Here is a 13,822-nt window from a genome sequence, read left to right as displayed (position 1 = left end):
GTGACTAAACGATTCAAATTTGGCACTGAAGTAAAACCATGTCTGTGCAAACGGTACATTTCTTCTGTCAGGCAAAAGAGGATTTAGTATGACCTGTTTATGGATACTTTACAAGAGAACATTCGTGCTTTGCCTGTGGAGTTGAGAGAACGCGTTTACCGAGAGCTGGTCAAAATACAAGTCAAACGTAAAGAACAGTTGCATCCGTTACGTCACCAGATTTTTAACCACTGGTACCTGAATGGTATAAAAGAAATGATTCGTCAGAAATTGCTTCAGTGGTCAGACCTTGTTCATTACTTCCAGGGCCCCGATGATCCACGTGTTGATCATTGTGGTTACTTCGAGATTCACCTAGTACAACGCATTGAGGAAGACAAGTTAAAGGATTACCGACATATTTTACGTGGAATCTACTTAGCGGAAGAGGAAACTTCTAAACGAACTCTGACGTTTCGGTTACAGTATGCAACATTTAAATTCCCCACTGGAGAAAGAAAATCTCTGGCTAGAAAGTACGTGTATTCTTTCCGAAACAAAGAGACTATAAAAACAGGCTGCCATGCCACGGCTTTTATCACATGTAATCCAACAGATTACGTGGAAGGAACTCAATGACCATATTCAAACCGTGGATCATTACCATCGATTATTACAAGAACTGTATCCATTCAATTTGGGTCGACAAGTGGTGTGTGTCTTAGTGACTTGTTTTCTAGGATTTTGTTTACCAGCCGATTCCTTGTGGACTATTTACGATCAGTACTTACCACACTCCAATGGCCTTAAATGGTCACGAAAGACTCCTTTTGCTCAAAGCCTTGCGGTTTCATCTGGATGCTTCTCGACCTCTACGGGAAAAATAGATTCGTCAACTTTTAGCTACCCATGACGTGTATGACGATGTATGTGTAGCTTGTGACATACGCCCCCACTGGACAGATGTCCGTGCCTTGAAAGAAAGGGATGTTGAGGCTTGGACCCAAGAAGTGGCCCAGTATGCACGAGAGTTGTTCAAGGAAAAAAGTCACTTTTCAACCTGTGTTAGTGTGTTTCGTCAACGTTAACTTTTTGTTTGCTGTGTAATCCTTATGTATGATTAATATAGTAAATCACTTTAGAATGTGTATAAATAGTAAATTGCATGTTGTGGATTGAGTCATCAACGTGATCAAAGAACAATAGTGACTTATGGCCACCGCAAATGAAAAATGATGAAATTCACAGCAAACCCCACACAAGTGAATGTAACAAATGCAAACGAGAACATTTGAAGATATCCTTTATTCAAATTTAATATTTATCCCATGACCTATGGAAAGGTCTTAATTTATAATTGTAGATCAGAGCCGTTCATATTTATAGCTCTATGCTTCCTTTTCATTCATTATAATAGCTGTAGCGTTCAACTCATTGCTCTTTACTGCTAAAGATGTTGCTAAGCGTTTCTGATCTTTTTTTAATCCATTTTCATTTTCGTCAACAAAGCAAAAGAGTTTATTTGTTAATATATATTGTTTGCTATTTTGCGTTCATTAATGCATGATATTTTCATTATTATTCATGCATTGAAATACTTCTCATCTCATTAGGTATGTTCCTTGACAGTTTTTCATGTATGTGTTCTTCTCCCCGTATGCCATAGGTACAGTCAGCCTTGTTGGTAAAGCCAATCATTAAAGCGCCCCTGCCATAATATATTCGTATCCAAATGGAAATGTCATCGTGACCCATCTATCTTTTATAGGTTTTATATCTATATGTATGTGTTCTATGAGTCCCATCCCTGGTTTTCACAAGTTTAATTATTTTATATTCCCCCTTTATAGACATAATACATATGAAAACTAGCCAACTGCATGTCTTGTCGGAATTTGCCCAAACTACAAGAACTAACGATTAACGATACTATGTCTTAACATGTTGGCATTTTGTAAGATATTGCCTTGATAGAGATAAGTAACAAATTATATCCTTTTTATATATTTCCGTTTTGGAAGTGTTAGAAATACCACAAAAATGCATATTGGTTACAATTAATACAAATATACCATTTGAATGTTGGTAACGATGATACAATACATTTTGTTATACTGAATCTAATATAACTAGATTAATATAACTTGCCAAATGTCGAGTGGTTAAAAAATCTCTATCTGCTTTCTTGTATTTTGTAGTTTCGATTGCTGAGCATAATTTTGTTATTTAGTATGTTTCAGAGAAAAAAGTAGTCCTTTAATTAGATTCCCTTTCATTTATAAAATAATGGAAGATGCATGGTCAATGATGTAAAAAACAATATAACTCGAATTATTTCAAGTTAAATGAAAACCCTTGTATGTTGAACGGGAAAGAAATAATTTTTTTGAGAGTTCCTTAATACGTTCTGACACTGACCAGGATCAACAAAATAAAGCATTTACATTGCTAACTTTGTATATGTCCTATCTATCTAGTGAATCTATCGGAACATTTGAATTTGAATCCCCCTCTCTTTTTCTTTCTCTCCCTGTCCATTTCTCTTTCTCTATCTCTCTCTATCTCTGTCTTTCTCTCAACTACCCTCTCTGTGTAATACCGGTCACATCATGTTATTTAGGAGTATAATATGGCCAAAGTTCAGTATTGAGAGTCACTCTGGCACTTAATCAAGAGACAAATGTCTGAATGCATGATGATTTCCTTTTCGCATAAATAAAACTTTCATAGTTGAATTTTGGGGTATTGTAACATGCATGTGTGCGTGTTCTCAATTATGCGCGTAAAATGTATATAATGCTTAGGACAAGCTAATATCTACTGGTACGAAGGCAATAGTTTCTCGACGCATATGTCTACACCAGTTGGAATGAGATTTTGATTTACAGCAATTTTTTCCGAAGACCGATTCGTTAGTAATGTTAAGTTGAGAGGCTCATACGAAACTTGAGAATCGTTGGAACATTGTACATTTGTTCTTCTGGGGTTAAAGACTAGTTGGAGAGGCTAAATTAGGTATGTATACTACTCTTTGGAACGCTATTCTTGTAAATAATCAAAGTGTCGATTCATGTTACAGGCGACATTTGGTCCATATATTAAAATTTCCTCAGTAAATTGTTTAGAATTTCCCATTATATGGACAGTAGAGCGTTCTAGGAGGCAAACTAAGTATTTGATGGAAAGCAACCACCATTCATGGATAGCTATCAAGTTTAATACGAAACTTGCACAGGGTTCATACAAGAATTTCAAAGGTACAACAGAAATGTTTGTCACATTTGAGATAACCGACTAAATTTAATCAGAATTATCTAACACATTTTGCTAAAATATGTCGAAACCAATGTTTACTAGGAAACGCTTATGGCCACTAGTTCTGAGCTACATTCATCCTATAACGTATTGTTTTAGACATAAACTCATAATAAACCCGGTCTCCCAAAACTTAATTACATTTGTCATAGATTCCATGCATGCATTTCTGCCCAATTTTAATGTCAGAAGCTGATGTTAATGGATATATTTCCAGGTTTCTCAGAAAGGAGAGGACTTAATGGTTAAAGAAAAGGAAAAAAGGAAGAAAATATATTTCTTAGAAGAGCATAAAAGATTACGCCAACAGTGATGCATAATTACTAGTGTAATATAACCTAATTAGAAGTAACATGATGATCAATCAAATGTTGCACAATTGGGCGATTACTATTTGATGATGGCAGTACAAGAAAGAAAAATGTGTCATGCGGAGCCATTTGTGTCGTAAACTAGGAACGAGCTATCACATAACATTACCTACGAATCGGTCTTCGTTAGTTGTTTAAGTAACAGCAACGGTTAGCACCTTTCTTTGTAATACTGGTCAGCATGCCCATTGAAAAACTGGCCTAAATAATATTTCTTCTCCGAGAACGCTTTCTTCTTCTACGCAGAGTTTGATGCTTGTTTACAGTTATCCTCTATGCTTACTTACATCTTGCCTAGCCAATGTTTCTATACGTTTACCTATCTACACCTTGGTTTAACGATCAGATGTTTCAGTGGTTCAGTTGTGTGTATTTCATTGCGTGCAATGGTAAGCCACCACATCCAATCAAAATCAAGTTTTTTCTCAAAACTGTTCCTACTAGCTCTTTGAGTAGATACACAGATTATTTGGAGATTTTTGTATAGTTCTCTCAAATCCATCCTGGAAAATATCATTCTCATACAGCAAGTCATGGAAGACCTATGGAATTCAGTCATAAAAAGAAGCAGCGCTGTTCGATTGCACATGTCAACACTATCAAAAATCTAGGCTCATGTTAATCTAGCAGTAAATTAATATATGGCAAACGAATAATACCTCTTGTACAACAAATATATAGCCGCTTTTCATGGATATGTTCCCTCCGATGATGAATGTACTCGAAAATTTCAAAATGTATAATAATAGAGAGTATTGTCGGAATTTCCTCTAATAATTGAAATAGTAATATGAATTAGATGAGTTGAAGTGAATATTAGGATTTCGAATGTAACATACAATGTATTGCACATAATAGGAACATTCTGAAGATTTGGAAACATGCTCCCACCAGCGTTGAAATTGCATGTATCTCGCTGACAGCGTAACCTCCGAAATAAGTACTCAATCATCGCCAGCGTATTGAACTCATGTGAAACTTCCATTTTTTTTCTTAATATAATATAGTAATGATGTGAATAACTGACAGACGATACACAAATATGTTTAATTCCAGTTCTGTGCACATCCCACCTTGATAGTAAAAACAACTATACCTCTTTGTCCTAAAATCATCGAGTGCAGTATTTGGCATAGTGAGTTATCACTTACACAGATAAAAATGTCATGCCTATATATCATTTGTGTATTCAGATCCTTATATTGCAGGATCATCAAATACCATTGGTTTAGTCACCAATTAAAGTGTTTTGAACACATCTAAAACAAAGGTAATTATTTGCATTTGCCAGTGCAAACTGTTGCAAAAGCTGATCACAGTCACGTCATCATGATCAAATTTCACGATATGAAATGAAGTAGGAGATAAAAGGTATCCTCTTAACTAAACAAGGATTTATACGAATGAGTGCTAGACCACACATTTGCTTTTATCCATCAGATCTGATCCAGCAAACCACTTCATGTTTATTGTGTCAATTTTGAAAAAAAACTCTCTGTATCATACAGCAGTCCCGTTGGGATAAAACCTTATGCTCGCCACTGCTGTGAGAAGACCTAATTAATGTACAGTAGTAATGTAGCCAACAACTCTGAGATGTGTAGCATGTGAACATAATGTATTCGGAAACCACCGCTGTTAGGTCGGAATACTACAGTCCACGCATATATACTCTAATTCGAACATTACCTATAAAGAGAACATAGAGCACAGTTGTGCAGAAATGGTGTCAGCTGAGTATGTGTACCCGTGTTTTTAATAAACATATTTTCGCTTACATTGCATGATGTTTAAATAGTATGCAGTAAATCGGCCTAACTTTGTAGTCAAAGAATTGCAATTCATAGTAAAATCACTTTATAGTGTTCACCAGAAAATGTGTATGCGGGTACAATTTACTATTTTTTTTTATTTATCCCGGACAATCATGCGTAAGATTTTTAACACCTGTCTTAAAAACCTATTCGTCGCGAGCTTCTAAAAAGGAAAATGTACCCAACACGTATATTCATTCAAAAGAGTCAAAACGTAAAATAGATCATGTAGAGCATGAATGTTATGTTCGAAAGACCTCTGTACGTCACACACATTTTGTGTTTATTTGCAGACAGTACATATCTGCCATGTATGTTAAATTAGATAAAGCATAAAGGAGATGTATTAGTTGTCAAGTAAAAAAGGATGTACTTAAAAAAGCAAAATATTTAATTGTTCCAGAACAGAAAATCCTGAGCAATATTTCCCATGCATTATAATGTACAGTGTGTTTTCTTATCTACTTTTATGTCGATTATACAATTCAAAACAATAGTATATCGCATATATTATTCTATTTTGCAAGATGTTTGGGGTTTGTTTAATATAAGCTCATTCCAAGGGTGAAGAAAATATACAAAGAATGCATAAACATTTATCACTGTAAAACACTGTTCTATCAATCATGTATATTGAATATGATTCGATGGCATCCCTGTCTGTTTTATAATGTTCATTAATGCGTGTAACACATGTTCTTTTGTGGGTGAATGTTGTTTCTTTTCTAATTACGTGTGTAATGTGTATATATTTTGTTCATTTAATTATTCTTCGGATCATCAAATTTGTAGTCCGTATTCTGCCTATTTAAATGGTTACCATATCTATATGATATTTATGAAGCAGACAATGTTCTAATTATGATAGTCAACATGCCTTAAATCTGCTTCGTTGTCTTGCTGGTGAAAATCGAAAGCGCAGTCTAATTTAACCGGTACTAAAATGTCCGTAGACTGTCCTACGCTTGCCAATTTGTCTTTCAAAGGATCAATAAACCTGAAGAATGTTCACCTATAAACTGTTTCGTTTATTTTAACAATCTACAATATTATTTTCAATCCTTGGAAATGTATGAATGCTTATATATATATATATATATATATATATATATATATATATATATATATATACACGTTTTAGGTGCGTTGTGGGCAGTCATCCCGAAAGTGGGTTTACGGGAAGGACATGATATAGTTTACATTTCAAATCAAAATACATATACATAGGTTGTATTTCTTACATAGTAATTATGTATATGTTGAAAATAAGTATATACACTTATGTTATAGTCCTATTCATGTTTTCGGTTCGTGGGCAGATATATAAATTTCATGGGCAGTTTTGACCTTTAGGTTGAAGATGACAAAGTAACTGCCCAAAAATACGTTCACGAAGAACAAACATATAGCATTCTGCCCGTGAATACGGCCACGGGAACAATATATAGCGTACTGCCCACGAATACGTTCACAAGTAACAAATATACAGCATGACTTTCCGGTGTGCGCGCGCAAAATGGTTGTCAAGACACGACGATAAACATTAATCTATTAAAGCATCCTTTGCAATGGCCAGCGTACATATAGCGGACGTGAGGTTCGTTTTTCACAGCTTGTTTGAAATAAATGGATGAGTATATATCCAGTGTAACAACTTGTCTTGACAGCTTATGGATGCTAATGTTTGACATTTATTGTGAAGATGATTGTTCACTGCTTGTTGATGAATTCGTAGCTTCTGTTAATCGATGCTATAGCTCAATTTAACTGTCATACACTGATATGTTTAAGTCTGCTTGCACAGTTAACTATGCAGAGTTATGGAAATATAACAAATTGGTTTTAATAACTTTCAGAGTTTGTTTTACTATTACTCAATATTTGTTTCAAGTACTATAAAGGCTGTGATAGGTTGGGTGGCTTAGATTACAAATCAGGCCCTTCTCACTTGGGGGGTGGGGGGTGGGTACTGCCCATTATGAATATTACTGGTCCTAGATGTCCAACCTGATATTTATGACATATAGGTTCAACATCTTACTGCCAGCAGAAATGGTGTTCTGTAGTATTTTTCCCAGTCAATAGTTTATGGATATATTATGTCATGTACTATGCTTGTTTAATTCTCTCATCTCAGTTCTGACGTTACCATTGAATGCTATAATGTTCCCAGACATCCGGTATTCTTGGTTATTAAAATTATATATATACACAGATAACTGAAGGTGAGTTCTCATTATTCCCTAACAATTGTAATTAGTGGGGCTGTAGCAATTGATGGTCTGAGAATTCAAGTTAACTGGTTCAAAACTTGGGTAAACAACAAACTGTTTTCTTCCTTTGACAGGCATCATAAAGTTTTGCATCTTTGTCTCTCTGATGACTGTGGTACACAAGTTACAGACTTTGCCTTAGAATGAGCCTGATTTTTGATACTTGTTACTGAATGGGGTGGGGTAGGGAAGTAACAAAATTATTAAGGGTGGAATGTATGCAAACCATGCTGGAAATAGATATGTGCCAGCAACTGCAACATGTAAGCTTCAATCAATTTGGAAACTATAAGCTTTATCCTGTAAATATTAACAGTTCACACCCTGTATAAAAGATGATTTTGTGTTTGATTAACTGGAACTGTTAATTTATTATGTTAAGGAATTTATTGTTTTAACCCTAGTAAATGTAATATAATTAGGTCAAAAGTTCCAGTTTGTTTATTGTTTCCAGAGTTGATTATTGTAACTGGAAGAACCTGTTTCTAAGTGTTAAATGAAACGAAAGAGATATTGTTTACTCAAGTGATATAAAATAAAAGTTTAAAATGAACTGAAAGAAATATTGTTTATTCAAGTGATACAAAATAAATGCAAAAGTGTATATTCATTAAGAAGTGTATTGTCAATTGCAAATAAATGAAGATTTATCTTATTTTGTTCTTTACTTGTGTACAAAATTATACCTGGATTGGGCAATAATTACTTGGACTCCATTTGGAAAAGAAAAATCTATATGTCCTAAATACCTAATGTTCATATCATAATGCTCTTTTAATGGATGATTATGCTTTTCAGCTGACGTTACCATATTGCCAAGTGAACTAATAGTATGGCCTTCGGTGTGGCCCACTAATCACATTTGTAAATGAATTATGCATACAATAGAGAAATAGCTCTTAAAATATCTTATGAGTTGAACAATGTGTGTACACAGATAAACATGAAGCAAATCTTTGAACTTGTATGCCACACATGCAAGTGAATTGGTGGTTTTCATATGTAACTTGTGTACTCTTATGGCTTTTGTCTATATTACTTTTAGCCATTTCTATTCACACACCAGAACACAACCTTTTTTGTCTGATTCAGGTACTAATGCAAAACTTATTTCAGCTGTAACTGAAGTATACAGAATTTTTCCTGACGTTGAGGCCTACTGTGTAGACAGTATAGCTGTAAGTCATCAAATCAAATGGAAGACAACAGTGTGCAGTTGAAGAAAATGATATATACCCAGTACCATTTAGAGTTATCTTAAAGAAAAGTCACAATGCACACTGATACAAGTAGTTTTAGAAAAATGTATTTGTTCCACATACATTTTAACTTAACCCAAAAGTTCAGTCTCTTGCCTAAAATTCAATCAGATGTATGCGTTTATTCCATAAAGCACAAAGATATAATGAACCAAATCATTTTCATTATTGAGTTAGGTAGTAGGCTATGTTAAAGAGTGCAATCACTTTATCGATTTTTTTTCCATTACATTTTTATTTATTATAAAATGACATTTCTTAGTGGAGTGCTAGCAACTGTAACTTGAGGAATATTTTGTACATGCTGGCCTAAGTGTCATGAATATACTTTGCTACATTTTGCTTTATTAGGTATAATACTATCATGAGACTTGCTTGATTAAATCCTGAATTTGTCAGTTACACTTACAAGTCCACTGGTAGAATTTAAAATCTGTGACAGTTTGGGAGCTTTTTTTGCAGTAACTGCAAATCACTTTGCCTTCACAGTCAATGAATTCAAGCCATTGATAATTGTCAAACCATTGTGACTGAAAATGTGATTGTCTCTTAGTTGTGTCCTATTTGATAATTATGCTGCCACAGAGTCTGGATTGTGTCTCTGAAGAAATAGTTCATCTAGACTCTGTTGCAGTATTACATTTTATATGTTCAATTTAATGAATTTTCTTTCTTTGAATCATTCTTATGTCATAACTTGCGAAAATAGTTTAGTTAACAATATTTATTCAAACAGAAAAGATAACCTCACTTGACAAATCATCCTACTAAAGTGATCATGGCATACACTTTTATCTTTGAAATTCAAATATTGCCCACTCGTTAATTAACATAACTAATATTGCACATTGAAGGTGATCATATGTATCATCAGTTTTAAAAAAATAAAGACATAATACTATCATTTAATCACTGCATACAGGAAACAGACACTTGTGTCTGTAAAATGCCTTTCATTGGATTACTTTGGTTTATTAAAACCAAACAGCGATCCACTCAGGATTTTCTAGGGTAGATACAGAGAATATATTATGGTCATTCAGAACGCTATCAATACATCAGACCAGATTGTTTTTATTATTATTTAGGCAAAATAACTTAGTAAGTCAGATGGCAAACATGAGGATGGTGATAGGTTATGTGGAATTTGCATTGAATCATCTGATCCCAGAAGATTTGATACAATGTCACTGGCTGTGGTAATCATCAAGTGCAGTTGCACGGCACCATAAGACTTATCAAGATACCATAAGCTAGAAAGATGAAGAAAAAGAAAAACGATGACCCAAAGACAAATCCTGCAAACTGTGTGCAAAAATGATTCCAGAGATTATAGATGAAAACTTTACTATATTTAGCTTCAAGATATTAATAAATTCGGATTACTTCCTCCAGTCTGCTACAGTAATTCATGCCCACTGCACTCATAAATTGATTATAGTCCTTGCAGTATTGTGTGTGGGCCACAATATTTTTATTGATGCAGTTGATGCTCCATTCTTCAGTTCAGTGTTGATTCAAACATAGCAATGTCCCTTTGGGATGTGTGCATAAATAAAGAATGCCTGTCCCTTCATTACCACACTTGTTGAATTTATCGTGTCTCTCTGAAAACTGTACCATGTGAGAAAGAATTTTATAAACAAACTGGACATAAGTATTGCTAGACATATACTCAGACCTGAGACTTCATAAAAGACTGCTTACTTGTGAGGCATTATTAGTGCTAGGGCTTGAGGTAATAACTTGCTATATGTTTGGTAAGGCAAAATAAGGGGCCTTATGACTTAAATTGAAACTGTGAAAAAACAAAAGGTTCAAATGCAATAAACTTTTGTTTTTCCTCATTTGTTATATTACAGTGCCATGAAAGGTCATTTCTTTTATCTTTTTAATCCCTTGCCAATTTTAAGTCATCATCACTAACCAAGTCTCTAAATCAATTCTTGGCATATTTAGCTAAAATGGTGTCTACTGTTCCATTATATCATTGATTGTTTAGCTTGCTTGTATGGAGCTTAACACCATTTTTCAGGACATCATAGACTTTACATGGCAGCCAACATATTTATTGGAAGAAATCAACACACATAACGCTACTGGCAAGCTTTCTCATATACACACATTGGTTGGACTAGAGAGAGTTGATTAGTGATGTGTATGCCTAGACCATTCTATAATCCAGGGCCCCATGATTGAATACAGCTTAAAGAAATTAACCCTAATTCAATTTCCTTGTTGCATTTAAATCATAACACCCACCATGCAAAGTGACACATGTCTCAAGATTTTCAAATTTGTATATGTTTTGCAACTTTTAATTCTGAGTTGATGCATGTGGATGTGGAAATTCATTTACTGAATACTTAGCTACTTATATAAGGAGCTCTCACACTGGTAAAAGCATGCAATTGGGATTGTATTTGCAAGAGGGCAATTAATTGTTCAAAATACTGTTTTAGCTAACTACATATGCGAAGGGTTGATGTATAAAAAAGAGGATCAAGAAATCCTAGCTGGTAAAGATAATTGTATCCAACTTGATAGAAAGTGAGAAGGCCTTTTAATTTTGTACAGCAGTTTCATTAAGGAACCAACTATAATACCATTAGAAGTTTATGAGCAGCAAAAACCACATTTAGGACCAACTAGACATCAAAACCATATGCATAGTTCCATTTACGGCCAACCAGACATCAAATAAGTCATCTAGTGAAAGCACAATGTCAAAATGACCAGCCATCTAGGAGAAGTAGCAAGGAAGGGGTTTTCCAGATGCCCATTAAAACAGCCATATTGGAGGTTAGATTGGCACTATTTTCATTTACGTCCAACTAGACATAAGAAGTCTTTCACTGATATGACGATTCATTCAGGAGAAGTAGTTATACCAAGATTTTCAGGATGGCCACATTGGTGGCCTTATAGGATGTCTGTACAGCACCATAATTCTCATTCAGGACCTGCTAGACATCAACATAAGTATTTTGTACACATGTTGACACGCTGACTCAATTATCCATTCAGAAGTAGCGATAAAAACTTTCTTAATATGGCTACTGTGGCAACCACATTGTATGTGTGAGTGGCACCATCTTGTTTTTTCTTCCAGATATTTTCACACAAATATCATATTTAAAGATAACATGAATTCATGCAAGATCTTGTCGGTTTATTTCATAACAGATTTTTCCCTCATATTAATATAATCTTTTGAAAACATTTATACATTATAGTTCTAGAAATTTTTCATGCTCTCAGAAACTATTAAAATCACAGCAGAAAGTGTTATGTTATATCTTTATTCAGCACTGAAAAATATTTATGAACTCTTAAAGCTTTTTCCCCTATATTAACTTAATTTAATGAAGATTTTCAGACTATAACCTTTCCATTGGATTTATTGTTTCAAACATGGCGTAAAAAGTATGTTATAGTAACCAATTTTTACATTGCCTTCACCATTGCAGAAATCTCTATAATCAATTTCCTAGTAAAGAAAAGCCAAGAAAATAAATGGACAGTTAATATTCACTTCAGGATCACAGATCTGAGGCAAATATGTCATTGTTAAATCAAACATTTTTATTGTGTTTCCTTAGACCTAAATATATATATATACTTGCTGTTACTCTAAACGAAGGCTGGTGATCCAGTTGATAACCTTTTGGGGGTTTTAAGGATGTCTTTAAAATTAAGGCCTTAAAAATGTTGAGATCTTATATTAAAAATGACAATTTGAGCCTTGCAGATTCATGTCCACAGGTGCCCAAATAAAAAAAAAAGGGGGGGGGGGGTGCAAGGGGCAAGCTTGTTGGTGTGTTATAAAATAACTGACTTATCATCGGTGTGCTGACAGGTGATGTGTAATTAAATCACTGTTGTAATATTAATAATGAGTGAGTCTGCACAAAGGAATTTCATACAGCTAAACTAGCTCAACAACTAGAGGCAATTAAGAAATATATCCACATTCGTGATTCTGTCAAATGGCAGATACAACAGCATCAGGAAGCTCAAGTGGCATTTACAGAAGGTAAAGAGCCGCTATACTTGTTATCTTTTTAGGGATGTGCTTGGATTTTGCCCTCAAGCTGGAGCAGTCATAGGATATATAATAAATCGCCACGGTCGGAATTTATCCCCAAGCTGGGGTAATCGATGGGTAAAGTCTTATCCACAGTCGGGGTTTTATTCAAGCTTCAGGTGCAAGTTTTTGTGCATCTCCATGCCCTTGCATAAAACACAGTTACACGTTTTTTTATATAGATATTTTTCAGTTGTAGACAGGAATAATAAGTATTTGCGAGTGTTTGAAATGAATGGGTTCATTATGAATTGAGTGGCACTACATTTCAAAAGCAAAATTGGATTGAAATGCAAGAACTGTAGTACGGAATTAGTGTTGGTTCTGGATCGTAGAATGGAATTGTGTGTGTGTGATTGGATTTTTAGCGTAGCTTGAATAATTTTTCAGTCATATTGCTACGATGTCTGCAGTGTGGCAGTTTATAGTGATGTATAGCACTGGGGCATCATGCTGCAAACATGTAGTATGATGTTGCACCCATTCACATTATCCTGACACCAGGCCGATCAGTCCTAACACTAACCTCTTAATGCTGAGCGTCTAGCGAGGTAGCTGTTAATACCATTTTTGTAAGTCTTTGGTATGACTTGGCTGGGGTTTGAACCCATGACCTCCCGCTTCTGAGGCGGACGCTCTAACCACTAGGACACCGGAGTGGTCAGAATGGAATTGTAACAATTACAATGGAAGCAATTTGTAGTATGCTTGTTGGGGCATTCCT

The sequence above is a fragment of the Sinohyriopsis cumingii genome, chromosome 6, assembly GCF_028554795.1.
Source record: "Sinohyriopsis cumingii isolate HCF-2022 chromosome 6, ASM2855479v2, whole genome shotgun sequence".
Lineage (NCBI taxonomy): Eukaryota > Metazoa > Mollusca > Bivalvia > Unionida > Unionidae > Sinohyriopsis > Sinohyriopsis cumingii.
This window is presented reverse-complemented; position numbering follows the sequence as displayed.